Source organism: Chrysochloris asiatica, unplaced genomic scaffold (genome assembly GCF_000296735.1).
Source record: "Chrysochloris asiatica unplaced genomic scaffold, ChrAsi1.0 scaffold00179, whole genome shotgun sequence".
NCBI lineage: Eukaryota > Metazoa > Chordata > Mammalia > Afrosoricida > Chrysochloridae > Chrysochloris > Chrysochloris asiatica.
The window spans coordinates 4,538,200-4,554,095 of record NW_006408697.1 but is presented as its reverse complement, the minus strand read 5'-3'; the positions used below and the strand labels follow the sequence as shown (position 1 = coordinate 4,554,095).

The 15,896-nt window shown below is 39.3% G+C and overlaps 1 pseudogene; it reads left to right on the top strand.

The window, feature by feature from the left end:
* LOC102826566 overlaps positions 1-15,896 on the top strand; it is a 79,343-nt pseudogene that overhangs the window by 12,565 nt on the left and 50,882 nt on the right.

Here is a 15,896-nt window from a genome sequence, read left to right as displayed (position 1 = left end):
GGTTTTAAACTCATCCTATGGTATTTCATTTCGCTGCAATGATTACAATCCCTCCGTGCATCATCATTCAATAGTATTTGCTGTTATTCCCTTTGGTCTTTTTGTAGATGTACACAAAAACATTCAGAGACATATAATCATTTAAACAACCAAAATGCACATTCTATAAGCCTGCCCCCGTGGCCACCAGCACACAGCCTTTCTTTTTCCATGAATCTAGAGTCTTCTGCTGTTCTCTGTCTCCATGTCCTCATCTTTGCCTCCATCTCTGATGTTGTTGCTTCCCCCAATAGGGTACCACATTCTGCTTCAGCTCTTCTCCCTTGATGGTCCTAGGGTCCTCTGTTCCTGAAATGTAAAATTAACTAATCCCCCCTTTTGGTTGCAACACTTTTACCTTTACAATTGTAACTAGTTATGATAACAACTACTCACTATTGAATCATAAGTGTCTTATACCCATATCTTTTCACCAGACCTGTCTAGCCAAGATGAAAACTATTCAGTTGGGACTCTACCTTCTTCCACACACACTTAAACTAAACTCCTCTTGAAAACTAGTAAGGTAATCACTTCATGACTTTTTTTTTTTTTTTTTAAGAATTGTATTGTGCATTGAGGAGCTCTGGTAGCGTAGTGGTTACGAATCGGGCTGTGAACCTTAAGGTCAGCGGTTTGAAACTACCAGCCGCTCCGCGGGAGAAAGATGAGGCTTTCTACTCCCGTAAAGATTTACACCCTCGGAAACCCTGTACAGGGTCGCTATGGGTCGGACCCGACTCGATGGCACTTAACAACAACAACAATTGTGCATTGAGTGAACATTTACAGGGCAAATCATCAATTTTACATTCAACAAGTCATACACCTGGTTTCATTACAATGATTATAATCCTTTCCATGTACTATCAGTTAATAGTATTTCTCTCTATTTACTTTAGCTTACACCTCCAAAGGGCACATTCTGCAAGTCTGTCTCCTGGCCACCAGATCTTAGTCCCTCTCTTCCTATGAATCTAGAGTCATCAGAGCCTCCTCCACTCCATAACCCCATCTCTGCCTCCATCTCTGGTATTGCTGCTTCTCTGGATAAGGTCCCATATTCCACTTGTGTTCTTCACCCTTGATGGACCTAGGGTCCTCTGTTTCTGGACTATAAAATTAACCACTCCCCTGGTTTTGCTACAAAACTTCTACCTTTACAATTGTGACAGTCACAATTAGTCATAATAACAATTATTCACTATTGAAGCATACAAATCTTATCCCCATCTCTTTTCACCAGACCCATCTAGACAAGATGAACAACACTATTCAGTGGGGACTCTGTTCCACCTCACACTCTTAAACTAAACTCCCTCTTGAAACCTTGTAAGCCAGTCACTTCGTGCCTTTATCGGCCCCTCATTTTAGGTAGCCATTGTCTAAGTTGCCCATCCCTATCTACCCTATGTACAGAGGGGATAGCATTGATACTTGATGTGAAGACTCCTTCCCTTTGTTGGTATTTATAGTTACTGCCTATAAATAGGCAGTATTTATATATACTGCCTAGGAGTATAGGTCAAGTACATCAAATTGTAGCAATTTACCATTGTTTCCTTTATAAAAAAAAAAAATTCTAATCTTCCTCTAGTCGAGGTCTAATTATCAAGCAATCGAAGCTAGGTCAAATGGGTACGGTCTGCAAGTTTGGGTGTTCTTGTCCATCTCCCTTCACTTCATATCAGTTGGATGCTTCCCTCTCAGCTCTAGCCCTCTGTAGCTATGTCCTTGTCCATGGGCTCAAGTGTCCCCAGGTCTCACCATACTTTGTCCTTCCTCTTCTCTCTCTCGTCTCCAGGTCAATGGGATTCAATGGACTGTGGTTGAACTCAGCCCATTTTTTCATTGATGCCTTTCCCCCTCTTCCACTCACCAGTAGACCAATGTGGTCGCCAGCAAGCTTACATGCCTGTTTGTGTGTTCCCTTTGAGTTTCATTCTTAGAGGCGAGTTTGTCCTGAAGAAACTTGATTGCTTGCATTGGTGGCTTCCTGATGAACAGCTTGCTTATTCTTGTAGTAGCTGCTCATGCTGACATTTTTGTTATGGGTTTTTCCTGATGATCTTTCTTTGAGGATATATCTTCTGTTGCTCTAGCTGTTCCAGGCTGCTCTGTTTGTCCTTGCTAGTGGGAATGTCCCACCTCATAAGGTGCTGGAAGGGATTCAGGATTCCACCTAAGATTCTATACTCTGCAAAGGCTATGTAAGAGGCCTATTTCACTGGGCAAGTTGTAGAGCCCCTTTTAGGTATTTCAATCAGCTATAGGCTAAAGACAGGCTTACAAGTTTTCTCTAATCATGTTTCTAAACATTCCATTCTATTCCAATAATATGTCTATTTTACAGTAGTAAGCAAGGGAAACCAATATTCATTCATAAGAGAGTCAAGTATTTTAGTATTATTTCCCTTCTTCAAACTATGCCTAGATACCTGACTCACAGCGACCTGTTGTTCCAAGGTTGAGCATTCATCACTCTTTGCCTTTGTCCCACTTAGGCTATGCAAAACTGTCTCAGTGTTCCCCTATCTCTCATGTTCTTCCACCTGCTCCCCCTTCTTGTATTGCCTTTCCCAACACCTGAACTAAATACCCCACCACAGCTGCACTGTTGTAGCTGTATTATATTTCATTAATTCTTCCCTTCATTTAAGACAGTCTGTTTTATGATGTAATCTAGCTGTACTGCTCACCACCTAGATCATTGTTCCTCTGTGTTTACCTTATATCACATTGTAATTGTTTTGATCACAGACTGACATTCCAGATCGTCTGTTCTTTTCATTTTATTCTGTACTTGACCCTTCCATTTGTCAATTGAGTTCAGGTTGATGATGCCACGTATCTCATTTTCTGATTTTGTCTTTTATTGTTGGTTCTCAGCCCACAGAACTCCATTTAAGATGTCTTACATAAAAGATTGGCTTTGACAAAAATCCCTTTGCTTCTCTTTACCCTGGAATGTTTTGATTACAGCATTGTATTTGGTTAACAACTTTTCAGGGTAGAAGATTCTCGGTTGGCAGTTTTTTATTTCATTTAGGGTTTTATACATGTTTCCGCATTGCCTTCCCCTAATTGTAATATCACCTAATTCGCCCAAATTTCCCCTAATTGTAAGCCTTCCAACCTTCTAAATATTCCTTTATGTGTGGTTTAGAGATCAGGGAACATCCCCTGACCATGCTTGGTCCACTATTCTTTATGGTTGCTGACGGGGCTCCTCAATGCGCTTTACCAGCTCCACCATCTGGTTTGTTCTCCCCCTACTTCATGCCTTCTTATCCCCCCATTTCAGGTAGCCTGTTTCTAAGTTGCACATCCCTACCTACCCTGTATACAGAGGAGATAGGTTTGATCCTTGATGTGAATGCTCCTTCCCTCTCAGTTGGTATTTTGAGCTGCTGCATCCTTAAGTAGAGTTCATCAGATTGTAGCAATTTACACATTTCCTTTATCAATTTTCTTTATCTTCTTCTAGCCGAGGTCTGGTTATCAAGCCATCGAGGTTAGGTCAAATGAATATTATCTGCAAATTTGGGCATTCTTGGGTGCCTCCCCTCATGTCCTATCAGCTGTAATCTTTACTCGCAGCTCTAGCCTTCCATGGCTATGTTCTCTGACCAATAAGTTTTGGTAACTGCTTCTATCAGCCAAAATATGTGTAATTCTCTTTTATGTTAAATGGAAATTAGAAGTAATGTGGTAGATATTTGGGACAAATAGAAAAGATGGGTCAAAGAATTAATGTTAATTATTTTGCTAAAACTTCATTATTCTTCTGTGTCTTCAGTTTGATAAGCATTGTGCAGAGATGGTGGGGTTTATCAAGATGCAGCAGCATCTGAAAGAAAAAGAAGACCACGTTGAAGCCTTGCAATCACAGTTTGAGAAAACCCATGCAGAGCAAGCTGCACAGGTAATGAGCGGAAGTGTAGGATAATAAATCATGGAAGTTCAATGATTTGCCAATTGAGTTCAGGGTGATGCTGCCACATATGTCATTCTCTGGATTTGTCTGTTCTTGTTGGTTCTCAGGCCACACAATTCCCTTTATGATGTCTTACATAGCAGGGTTGGCTTTGACAAAAATCCCTTTGCTTCTGTTTATCCTGGAGAGTTTTGATTACACCATTGTATTTAATTGACAGCTTTTCTTGATAGAAGATTCTTGGTTGGCAGTTTTGTTTTTGTTTTTTTCTTTATTTCAGGTTTTTCATATATGTCTCCCCATTGCCTTCTTGCCTGCATGATTTCTGATGAGAGATCAAGCTTAATCTGGTTTTCTTGCCTTTGTATGTTACACTTCTCTTTTCTCTAGCTGCTTTTCAGATCCTGTCCTTATCTTTGACTTTAGAGATCTTGATTATTATATGTCTTGGTGATTTTCTTTTAGGTCTATCCTTCCTGGGGTTCATTGACCTTGTTGAATGCTTATCTTTTTACTTTTCAGATGTTACAAAATTTTTCTTCCAGAAGCTCTTCAACTATCTCTCCTCTGTGGACTTGTACGATTCCGCCTTTTCCGGAATGCCAATCATTCTAAAGTGATTCCTCTTCATGTTGTCCAACATGAATCTTAGACCTTCTTCAGATATTTTTTGTCCTTTTTCGTGCTTGCTCTTCTATCTTACTAGCGATGAGAGATTTATCATCTAGGTCTAGTTCTGGCTTCTATATCTTCCAGTCTACTCCTTTTCCCTTTCATTTATTATCCATTTCTGATATTCTATTATTAGTCATTTGGACCTCTCTCTGTAGTATGTTTGCAATGCTGTATCTATCTTACTTGATTGTTCCTGTAGCACTTTCCTGACTTCTTCCTTATTTTTCTCAACTCTATTGTATAGTGCTTTGATCCATTTTGTAATCATTTTTCTGAATTCCTTCTCAGGCATTTCCAGAGCCTGCCCATCTTCCAGTATGGAGTGGGTAGGTCTACTTCCAGCTCATTTGTCTCAGTCACTTTATCTTGTTTCTGGACATGTGCTGATAATGGTAATCCATTTCTGTTTTTTGTGCACATTCAGGTGTTATCTCTGGCCTTAATACTTAGATGGGTATGTATTTTGATGTTTTTTATGCTTTCTGATTGCCTCCAGGTAAATGTGATCAGGAGATGAGCTTCCCTTTTCACTCTTGTTCCTGAGAAACTTCAACATGCCACTGTTGGTTGTTGTGATATGGCTCAGGACTTCATTTTTTGCCTGTTTTCTTTTCAGTCTGCCTGTCCTACTCCACAACCCTCGTTCAGAACTTTTTCTTAGTGATAAGCAGTTCTGGGCCAGCTGTGGCCACTTAGCACTGCCATTTGGTTTTAAGTGGAAACTGTCACTTTAAATTTTGAGGCATTCTGTACACATGATATAGTAGAACCCTCCAAGATGGGATGGGGTGTCCACTCACTCAGGCACCCCGTTCAGTCACTAGAATGGAGGCGTACAGACAGTGAGAGACCAATGAACAGATAACAAACAAAAAAGTATGTCTACACCTTTATCTTGAGGGTTCTGTTAGCCGTCTGTGACTGCTCTGATCCTTGCCCTGCTTGGTCTCACCCGAGATGGCGGCTCCAGGAGCAGCTGAGCATGTTGAACTAGAAAGCACTGGAATTCTTGCTTCTGCAACAAATTGCCCTAATTGTAAGCCTTCCAACCTTCTAAAAATTCCTTTATGTGTGGTTCAGAGTTCTGGGACCCTGCCATGAACCTGATTGGTCCAGTATTCTTTGTTCTTGCTGACGGGGCTCCTCAATGCGCTTTACCAGATCCACCATCTGGTTTGTTCTCCCCCTACTTCATGCCTTCTTACCTCCCCCCCCCATTTGAGGTATCCTGTTTCTAAGTTGTCCATCCCTATCTACCCTGTATACAGAACGGATAGGTTTGATCTTTGATGTGAATGCTCTTTCCCTCTCAGTTGGTATTTTGAGCTACTACATCCATAAGTAGAGTTCATCAAATTGTAGCAATTTACACATTTACTTTATCAAATTTCTTTATCTTCTTCTAGTCGAGGCCTGGTTAGCAAGCCATCGAGGCTAGGTCAAATGGGTACTATCTGCAAGTTTGGGCATTCTTGTGTGCCTCCCCTCACTTCCTATCAGCTGTATGCTTTACTCTCAGCTCTAGCCCTCCATGGCTATGTCCTCTGACCAATACGTTTTGATAACTGCTTCTAACAGCCAAAATACGTGTAATTCTCTTTTATTTTAAATGGAAATTAGAAGGAACATGGTAGATATTTAGGACAAATAGAAAAATGGGTCAAAGAATTAATGCTAATTATTTTCCTAAAACTGAATTATTCTTCTGTGTCTTCAGTTTGATAAGCATTGTGCCGAGAGGTCAGAATTTATAAAGATGCAGCAGCATCTGAAAGAAAAAGAAGACCTCGTCGACGCCTTGCAATCACAGCTCAACCAGACCCAGGCGGAGCAAGCTGCACAGGTAATGAGTGGAGGTGTAGGATAATGAATAATGGAAGCTCAATTATTTGTCGATTGAGTTCAGGGTGATGCTGCCACGTATGTCATTCTCTGGTTTTGTCTGTTCTTGTTGGTTTTCAGGCCACACAACTCGCTTTAAGATGGCTTACATAGCAGGGTTGGCTTTGAGAAAAATCCCTTTGCTTTTGTTTACCCTGGAAATTTTTTATTACACCATTGTATTTGATTGACAGCTTTTCTTAGTGGAAGATTCTTGGTTGGAAGGTTTTTGTTTTTTTTTCTTATTTTCAGGGTTTTTTATATATGTCTCCCCATTGCCTTCTTGCCTGCATGATTTCTGTTGAGAGACCAAGCTTAATCTGATTTTCTTGCCTTTGTATGTTACACTTCTCTTTTCTCTAGCTGCTTTTCAGATCCTGTCCTTATCTTTGACTTTAGAGATCTTGATTATTATATGTCTTGGTGATTTTCTTTTAGGTCTATCCTTCCTGGGGTTCATGTCCTTTTTCGTGCTCGCTCTTCTATCCTAGTAGCGTTGAGAGATTTATCATCTAGGTCTAGTTCTGGCTTCTATCTCTTCTGAATGCTTATCCTTTCGCTTATCAGATGTTAGGAAATTTTTTCAACTATCCTCTGTGGATTTGTGTGATTCCTCCTTTTCCGGAATGCCAATCATTCTAAAGTGATTCCTCTTCATGTTGTCCAACATGAATCTTAGACCTTCTTCAGATATTTTTGTCCTTTTTCGTGCTCGCTCTTCTATCTTAGTAGCGTTGAGAGATTTATCATCTAGGTCTAGTTCTGGCTTCTATCTCTTCCAGTCTACTCCTTTTCCCTTTCATTGTATTATCCATTTCTGATATTCTATTATTAATCGTTTGGACCTCTCTCTGTAGGTTGTTTGCAATGCTGTATCTATCTTACTTGATTGTTCCTATAGCGCTTTCCTGACTTCTTCCTTATTTTTCTCAACTCCATTGTATAGTGCTTTGATCCATTTTATAATCATTTTTCTGATTTACTTCCCAGGCACTTCCAGAGCCTGCCCATCTTCCAGTATGGAGTGGGTAGATCTACTTCCAGCTCATTTGTTTCAGTCACTTTATCTTGTTTCTGGACATGTGCTGATAATGGTCATCCATTTCTGTTTTTTGTGCACATTCAGGTGTTATCTGAATACTTAGATGGGTATGTATTTTGTTGTTTTGTTATGCTTTCTGATTGCTTCCAGGTAAATGTTATCAGGAGTTGGGCTTCCCTTTTCACTCTTGTTCCTGAGAAATTTCAACATGCCACTGTTGGTTGTTGTGATGTGGCTCAGGACTTAATTTTTGGCCTGTTTTCTTTTCAGTCTGCCTGTCCTGCTCCACAACCCTCATTCACAACTTTTTCTTAGTGATAAGCAGTTCTGGGCCAGCTGTGGCCATTTTGTACTGCCGTTTGATAAGTGGAAACTGTCACTTTAAATTTTGAGGCGATCTGTGCACATGATATACTAGAATCCTCCAAGATGGGATGGGGTGTCCACTCGCTCAGGCACCCCCGTTCAGTCACCAGAATGGAGGCGTGCAGACAGTGAGAGAACAATGAACAGATAACAAATAAAAAAGAATGTCCACTCCTTAATCTCAAGGGTTCTGTTAGCCATCTGTGACTGCTCTGATCCTTGCCCTGCTTGGTCTCACCCGAGATGGTGGCTAAAGGATCGGCTGAGCGTATTGAATTAGAAAGCACTGGATTTCTTGATTCTGCAACAAACTGGCCTAATTGTAAGCCTTCCAACCTTCTAAAAATTCCCTTATGTGTGATTCAGAGTTCTGAGACCCTGCCATGAACCTGTTTGGTCCAGTATTCTTTGTTCTTGCTGACGGGGCTCCTCAATGCGCTTTACCAGATCCACCATCTGGTTTGTTCTCCCCCTACTTCATGCCTTCTTACCCCCTCCCCCCATTTGAGATATCCTGTTTCTAAGTTGCCATCCCTATATACCCTGTATAGAGAGAGGATAGGTTTGATCTTTGATGTGAATGTTCCTTCCCTCTCAGTTGGTATTTTGAGCTACTGCATCCATAAGTAGAGTTCATCAAATTGTAGCAATTTACACATTTCCTTTTTCAAATTTCTTTATCTTCTTCTAGTTGAGGCCTGGTTATCAAGGCATCTAGGCTAGGTCAAATGGATACTATCTGCAAGTTTGGGCATTCTTGTGTGCCTCCCCTCATTTCCTATCAGCTGTAGGTTTTACTCTCAGCTCTAACCCTCCTTGGCTATGTCCTTTGACAATTAAGTTTTGATAACTGCTTCTAAAAGCCAAAATACGTGTAATTCTCTTTTGTGTTAAATAGAAATTAGAAGGAGCATGGTAGATATTTAGAACAAATAGAAAAGATGGGTCAAAGAATTAATACTAATTATTTTGCTAAAACTGAATTATTCTTCTATGTCTTCAGTTTGATAAGCATTGTGCAGAGATGGTGGGGTTTATCAAGATGCAGCAGCAGCTGAAAGAAAAAGAAGACCTCATTGACGCCTTGCAATCACAGCTTGAGAAGACCCATGCAGAGCAAGCTGCACAGGTAATGAGTGTAAGTGTAGGATAACGAATCATGGAAGCTCAATGATTTGCTTATTGAGTTCAGGGAGATGCTGCCACGTATGTCATTCTCTGGATTTGTCTGTTCTTGTTGGTTTTCAGGCCACACAACTTGCTTTAGGATGTCTTACATAGCAGGGTTGGCTTTGACAAAAATCCCTTTGCTTTTGTTTACCCTGGAAAGTTTTGATTACATCATTATATTTGATTGACAGCTTTTCTTGATAGAAGATTCTTGGTTGGCAGTTTGTTTGTTTTTTTTCTTTATTTCAGGGTTTTTTATATATGTGTCCGCATTGCCTTTTTGCCTGCAAGATTTCTGTTGAGAGATCAAGCTTAATCTGATTTACTTGCCTTTGTATGTTACACTTCTCTTTTCTCTAGCTGCTTTTCAGATCCTGTCCTTATCTTTGACATTAGAGAGCTTAATTATTATATGTCTTGGTGATTTTCTTTTAGGTCTATCCTTCCTGGGGTTCATTGAACTTGCTGAATGCTTATCTTTTCGCTTTTCAGATGTTAGGAAATTTTTCTTCCAGAAGCCCTTCAACTATCTCTCCTCTGTGGACTTGTGTGATTCCTCCTTTTCCAGAATGCCAGTCATTCTAAAGTGATTCCTCTTCATGTTGTCCAACATGAATCTTAGACCTTCTTCAAATATTTTTATCCTTTTTCGTGCTCGCTCTTCTATCCTAGTAGCATTGAGAGATTTATCATCTAGGTCTAGTTCTGGCTTCTATCTCTTCCAGTCTACTCCTTTTCCCTTTCATTGTATTATCCATTTCTGATATTCTATTATTAATTGTTTGGACCTCTCTCTGTAGGTTGTTTTCAATGCTGTATCTGTCTTACTTGATTGTTCCTGTAGCGCTTTCCTGACTTCTTCCATATTTTTCTCAACTCCATTGTATAGTGCTTTGATCCATTTTATAATCATTTTTCTGAGTTCCTTCTCAGTCATTTCCAGAGCCTGCCCATTTTCCAGTATGGAGTGGGTAGGTCTACTTCCAACTCATTTGTTTCAGTCACTTTATCTTGTTTCTGGACATGTCCTGATAATGGTCAACCATTTCTGTTTTTTTGTGCACATTCAGGTGTTATCTGTGGCCTTAATACTTACACGAGTATATATATATATATATATGCTTTCTGATTGCTTCCAAGTAAATGTGATCAGGAGATGGGCTTCCCTTTTTACTCTTGTTCCTGAGAAATGTCAACATGCCTCTTTTGGTTGTTGGGATGTAGCTCAGGAGTTAATATTTGGCCTATTTCCTTTTCAGTATGCCTGTCCTGTTCCACAACCCCCGTTCAAAACTTTTTCTTAGTGATAAGCAGTTCTTGGCCAGCTGTGGCCATTTTGCATTGCCGTTTGGTTTAAATGGAAACTGTCACTTTAAATTTTGAGGCTATCTGTGCATTTGATACGGTAGAACCCTCCAAGATGGAAACCCCTTCAGTCACCTGAATGGAGGCATCTGTTTGTTCTCTCCCTACCTCATGCCTTCTTAGCCCCCCATTTGAGGTAGCCTGTTTCTAAGCTGCGCATCCCTACCTATCCTTTATACAGAGGGCATAGGTTTGATCCTTGATGTGAATGCTCCTTCCCTCTCAATTGGTATTTTGAACTACTGCATCCATAAGTGGAGTTCATCAAATTGTAGCAATTTACACATTTCTTTTATCAAATTTCTTTAACAACTTCTAGTCGAGTTCTGTTTATCAATCTATCGAGGCTAGGTCAAATGTGTACTATCCGCAAGTTTGGGCATTCTTATGTGCCTCCCCTCACTTCCTATCAGCTGTACGCTTTACTCTCAGCTCTAGCCCTCCGTGGCTATGTCCTCTGACAAATAAGTTTTGATAACTACTTCTAAAAGCCAAAATATATGTAATTCTCTTTTGTGTTAAATGGAAATTAGAAGGAACGTGGTAGATATTTAGGACAAATAGGAAAGATGGGTCAAAGAATTAATGCTAATTATTTTGCTAAAACTGAATTATTCTTCTGTGTCTTCAGTTTGATAAGTATTCCACAGAGATGGCGGAGTTTATAAAGATGCAGCACCATCTGAAACACCAGGAGGAACTCATCAGCTCCTTGCAATTGCAGCTCAACCAGACCCAGGCGGAGCAAGCTGCACAGGTAATGAGTGGAAGTGTAGCATAACGAATCATGGAAGCCCAATGATTTGTCGATTGAGTTCAGGGTGATGCTGCCACATATGTCATTCTCTGGTTTTGTCCCACTCTCCACTCTTCTCCGTTGATGGTACTAGGGATCTCTGCTCCTAGGCTGGAAAGTTAATCACTCCCTTTCTTGCTATAAAACGTCTACCTTTACATTTCCAACCATCACAATCAGTCCTGATAACAATTATTCTCCATTGTATCACAAGAGACCCATCTGTATTTCATTTTATCAGCTCTACCTAGATAGATTGTATACTACTTACTGGAGATTCTGCCTTCCTCCAGGCCCCCTGCCTCTAGGTTCCTTCTTAAAAGCTTGTAAGCCTATCACTTCTTGCCTTTTTAGCCCCCACCCCCACCATTTTGCATAGCCAATGTCCAATTTGCCCATCCCTGTCTACTCTGTATGTGGAAGGGTGGGAATGATTCTTGCTGTAAAGATTTGTTCCCTTTTTTGATCTGCTGCTTTGGAGCACTATTCAAATTTGTCTTGAATGGTTGCTATGAGTCACCATCAACTCCACAACAATGGGTTCAGTAATTTTTAGTTATACTGCAAATTGAGATCATCCTTCAGGGTCAAAACTGTAAAACCCTATATTCACCACTTGGTATTTCTTTCAAGATCATATGAAGTGCCAAGTGTGCTATACGAAGATTGTTGTGACTCAAAAACTCAATATTTTTATGGAAAATTGTATAGCATTATCCCTTAGCAGAAGGAAAATATATAAGAAGTCATAAAACTAAAGATAAAGCATAATTAGATCTTTACCTGCCATTAGGGAAATCAGATTTCTGGATCCTTAAATTAAATGCAAGATAATTATTATGATACTTGGTGGGTGGGTGGGGAATTATGGTTCTTTCTTTCTTAAGGGAGCCTCCTGGTGTGGTGCATTAGGATAGCACTGGACTGCTATTTCTAAGGTCAAATGGTTCAGACCCAACAGCCACTCCCCAGAAATCCTATATAGGGTCGATGTGAGTTGGAATTGACTTGACGGCCCATAGCAACAAATATATTATTTTTGTCTCTGCTCCTGTTTGAGAATCCTTTCTTCATGTTCATTGTCCTTCAAGAGAGAAACCTTGTTACTCGGTGGCATTAATCTAATCTTATGACATTGTACACTTTAAACTGTTACTGTTTCTTATGGGCATCTTCCTTAGTAGACGTAGGGTTTCTATCTTTGTAATCCGGGCTTCAGTATTCAATTTAAACCCCGTTGTCTTGGGTTTATGGTAAATACCTTACTTCACTTTTTACCTTTAGTAAAACATTACTTCAAATATTATCAAAGCAGATAAGTAGATGCTATTTTTAAAGCATTTTTATGGCTGGAGAACTCTTAGAAGCTGGAAGCTATCTAGGCATTAATATGAGAGCTGTACATTGGAAAATTATTAATTTGTTGTCTTTCTACAATTTAGGCATTCACTGAGGAGACTGTTGCCTATCTTCAAAAGAGAGTGGTAGAACTTGAGAATGAAAAGGGCGCATTTCACCTTAGCCCTAGAGAGGTGGAGGAACTGAAAGAGGAGAATGGTATGTATCAATGAAAGCATAATTCCCTGTTTTCTTGTTTTACAGAGTTGCCATGATTTTTATCAATGTGCATGTATAACATGTTAGCTCCTCTGATAAAACCTACCTTAGAAAGCAGAGCCAGTAGTTCTACAAAGTTAGATTAATTCAGATTAAACAAATTAGACCACATACCAGTTATTATGTCTAACATTTTGTAATATTGGCTGTAAATGCTGAGGATTTCTTTATTATATTTGTTTTGGGGTGATCCAGTTATCTTCTAGGAAGTGTAACTTGAATTGCACGTAAAAAGGTGAAATTTTAAATAGATAATATGAAGGAAGGACATTTCCAGTAATTAATTTTGTAGGCTAAGGTAACAGAGATTAGTATAAGTAAAGGTTTAAAGGTAGGAACCAGTTTTGGTTTTGCTAATGCTATACCTTGCTTAGAATCCTACCCTTTTTCTACCTACACAATTCCTACTTAACTTTCACGCCTCAACTAGTGCATTATTTTTCTTAGGAAATGATCCTGATGTCCAAATCTGAGTTAAATGCATCTTTACACACCTTTAATGTTGTATTTAAATCAACTTTATATATGTTTGTCTTTTTACTATACTAAACAAACACTTCAAAGATAAGAGTAAACACTCTTTGAAGGCAGGGGTAGTTCTTTTTGTCTGTTTATAACCTTTGCTTTGGAGTCTGGTGTGTTGCAGGGGATTAATGTGCTGAACTTGCAAAGTTGGTTTAAACTGCAAGATTGCCAGTTCAAACTCACCAGCTGCTCCTCAGAAAACCTATACAGGGTCGCTGTGGTTCAGACCTGACTCAACGTCACTTAACAGCAACAACAACTATCTTTCATTTACTAAGAATGAATTTAATACCTGGTAAATAGTAGCTGCTTATTAAAGTTTTGTTGGACTAAAATGAATCCATCTTTTATTGTCTTGGACTGTGTGTAAGTAGTCAGTAAGAGTGGAGTGAGATCTCCTTTTGTTTATCACCTGCTACACAGGACTTCATTAAATTAGTTGTCTTTAAGAGCTGTTGAGTCGATTCCACCTCATAGCAACCCTGTATAACGTTCCCAAGGAGTGGTAGGTGGTTTGAACTGCTGACCTTGAAGTGAGAGTCCAGTGTTTACCCTACAACACCACTCCAGGACTTAGTTGTTGTTGTCATTAGGTGCCATTGAGTCAGTACTAACTCATAGTGACCCTATGCACAACAGAACGAAACACTGCTCGATCCTGGGCCAACCTCACAATTGTTGCCATGCTTAAACCCATCAATGCTACCATATTGCCAATCCATCTCATTGGGGTTCTTCCTCTTTATCTCTGACCCTCCAGCTTACCACACATGATATCCTTCTCCAGAGACTGGTCCCTCTTAACAGTACGTCCAAAGTATGAGAGATGAAGTTTGGCCATCCTGGCCTCCAAGGATCACTCTGGCTGACTTAGTAGTATATGATTATCAATGTATTATTGACATAATTAATAATTATTATATAAATAAAATACTTCACGGGTCTAATTAATCCTTGATTAATTATACTTTATCTTCCAGAAATAAGAATAAATGCCAAGTAATTTGTATCATTTCTTAAAATCTTTAGCTAATTTTTCCAACTTTCTCATTTTACAGTTTTCTACTGAATTCTAAACTGAAATTGTATACCTTTATTGAAGTATTACACCTTTTTTAATAAATAATACCACAAATTCAGCTGATTATTGAACCTACTCAAAGCACCACTTTGCGATGTTATCCAGGATGCTGATTTTACAGATTTGCAAACAGTTACTGCCCTTTTCACATGCCTCATTATGACCTATGGAGCCCTGGTACTGCAGTAGATTCTGATAACCTCATATTTTCCACTAATTTAATGGATAGCCTTTATTCATTCATTCTTCACATATCAATAGTATCCAACAGTGGTGGACACTGTTCTAATTGTTGAGGATACTGTTGTGAGCTTCAATATTAGATGTGAAGACAGGCTATAAACATGATTATAATCGGTTATAACATTTCAGAACATGCTGTCTTATTTAGGAAAAATAATAAGACAGGATGTTTTAGTAAATTATTGGTTACGAATTGGGCAGCCAACCCCAAGGTCAGCAGTTTGAAACTACCAGCCGTTCCTTGGGAGAAAGATGAGTCTTTCAGCTCCCATAAAGATTTACAGACTCAGAAACCCTGTGCAGGGTTGCTATGACTTGGAACCAACTCCACAGTACTTAACAACAACAACATATATAATTATAATGTATAAGCAAAATATGTAACAAAATAAGGTGCAGAGTAATAAATAAAACTACTGTTGTGCCAAGGTCAGAGAAAGGCAGTAAAAGAGTGTTTAGGGAAGGCCTCTCAGAGGACTGGAATCCTGAATGATAAAAAGGGAATGGCTGTACAAAAGGTTGAGCAAAGAAAAGCACAAGTATAAATGTCCGAAGGTATGAATTAACTTGATAGTCCTATAGAACAGAAACCTGTGTTTCTTGAGTGTAATAAAAGGGACAGTAAAAGAAGAGACTGGAAATTAGTGTGATCAAACTGTAGAATGTCCTGTAGGTCATGTTAAGACATTTGAATGTAGAAATATACTCTTGTTGTGTGCCGTCAAGATAGTCCTGACTTATATAGCAGCCCTGTATAACGTTTCTGAGAGCCACTGCTGGATTTGAACTGCCAGCCTTGTGGGCAACGGCCCAGAGTTTATCCTATAATGCCACACCAGGACTCAGTAATAATATAATAGGGGTCTTTAAAAAGTTCTTGGAAAAATGGAATTAAACAATACTTGAATGTTTTCACAAACTTCTTGAAGCCTCCTTATGCAGCTTGGCTTCTTTGAAAATATATAAGCTTTTTCAAATCATATTGATAACTCAGTATTTTTATCCTTCAAGGTACTGCTAACCGTTTACAATTGTTGTTCTTGTTGTTAAGTGTTGTTGAGTCTTTGCTGACTCATAGTGACCCTGTATAGGATTTCCAAGGAGCTGTTGAGTTCGAACCTCAGACTTTATGATTAGCCGCCACTGGAACACAAGGTCA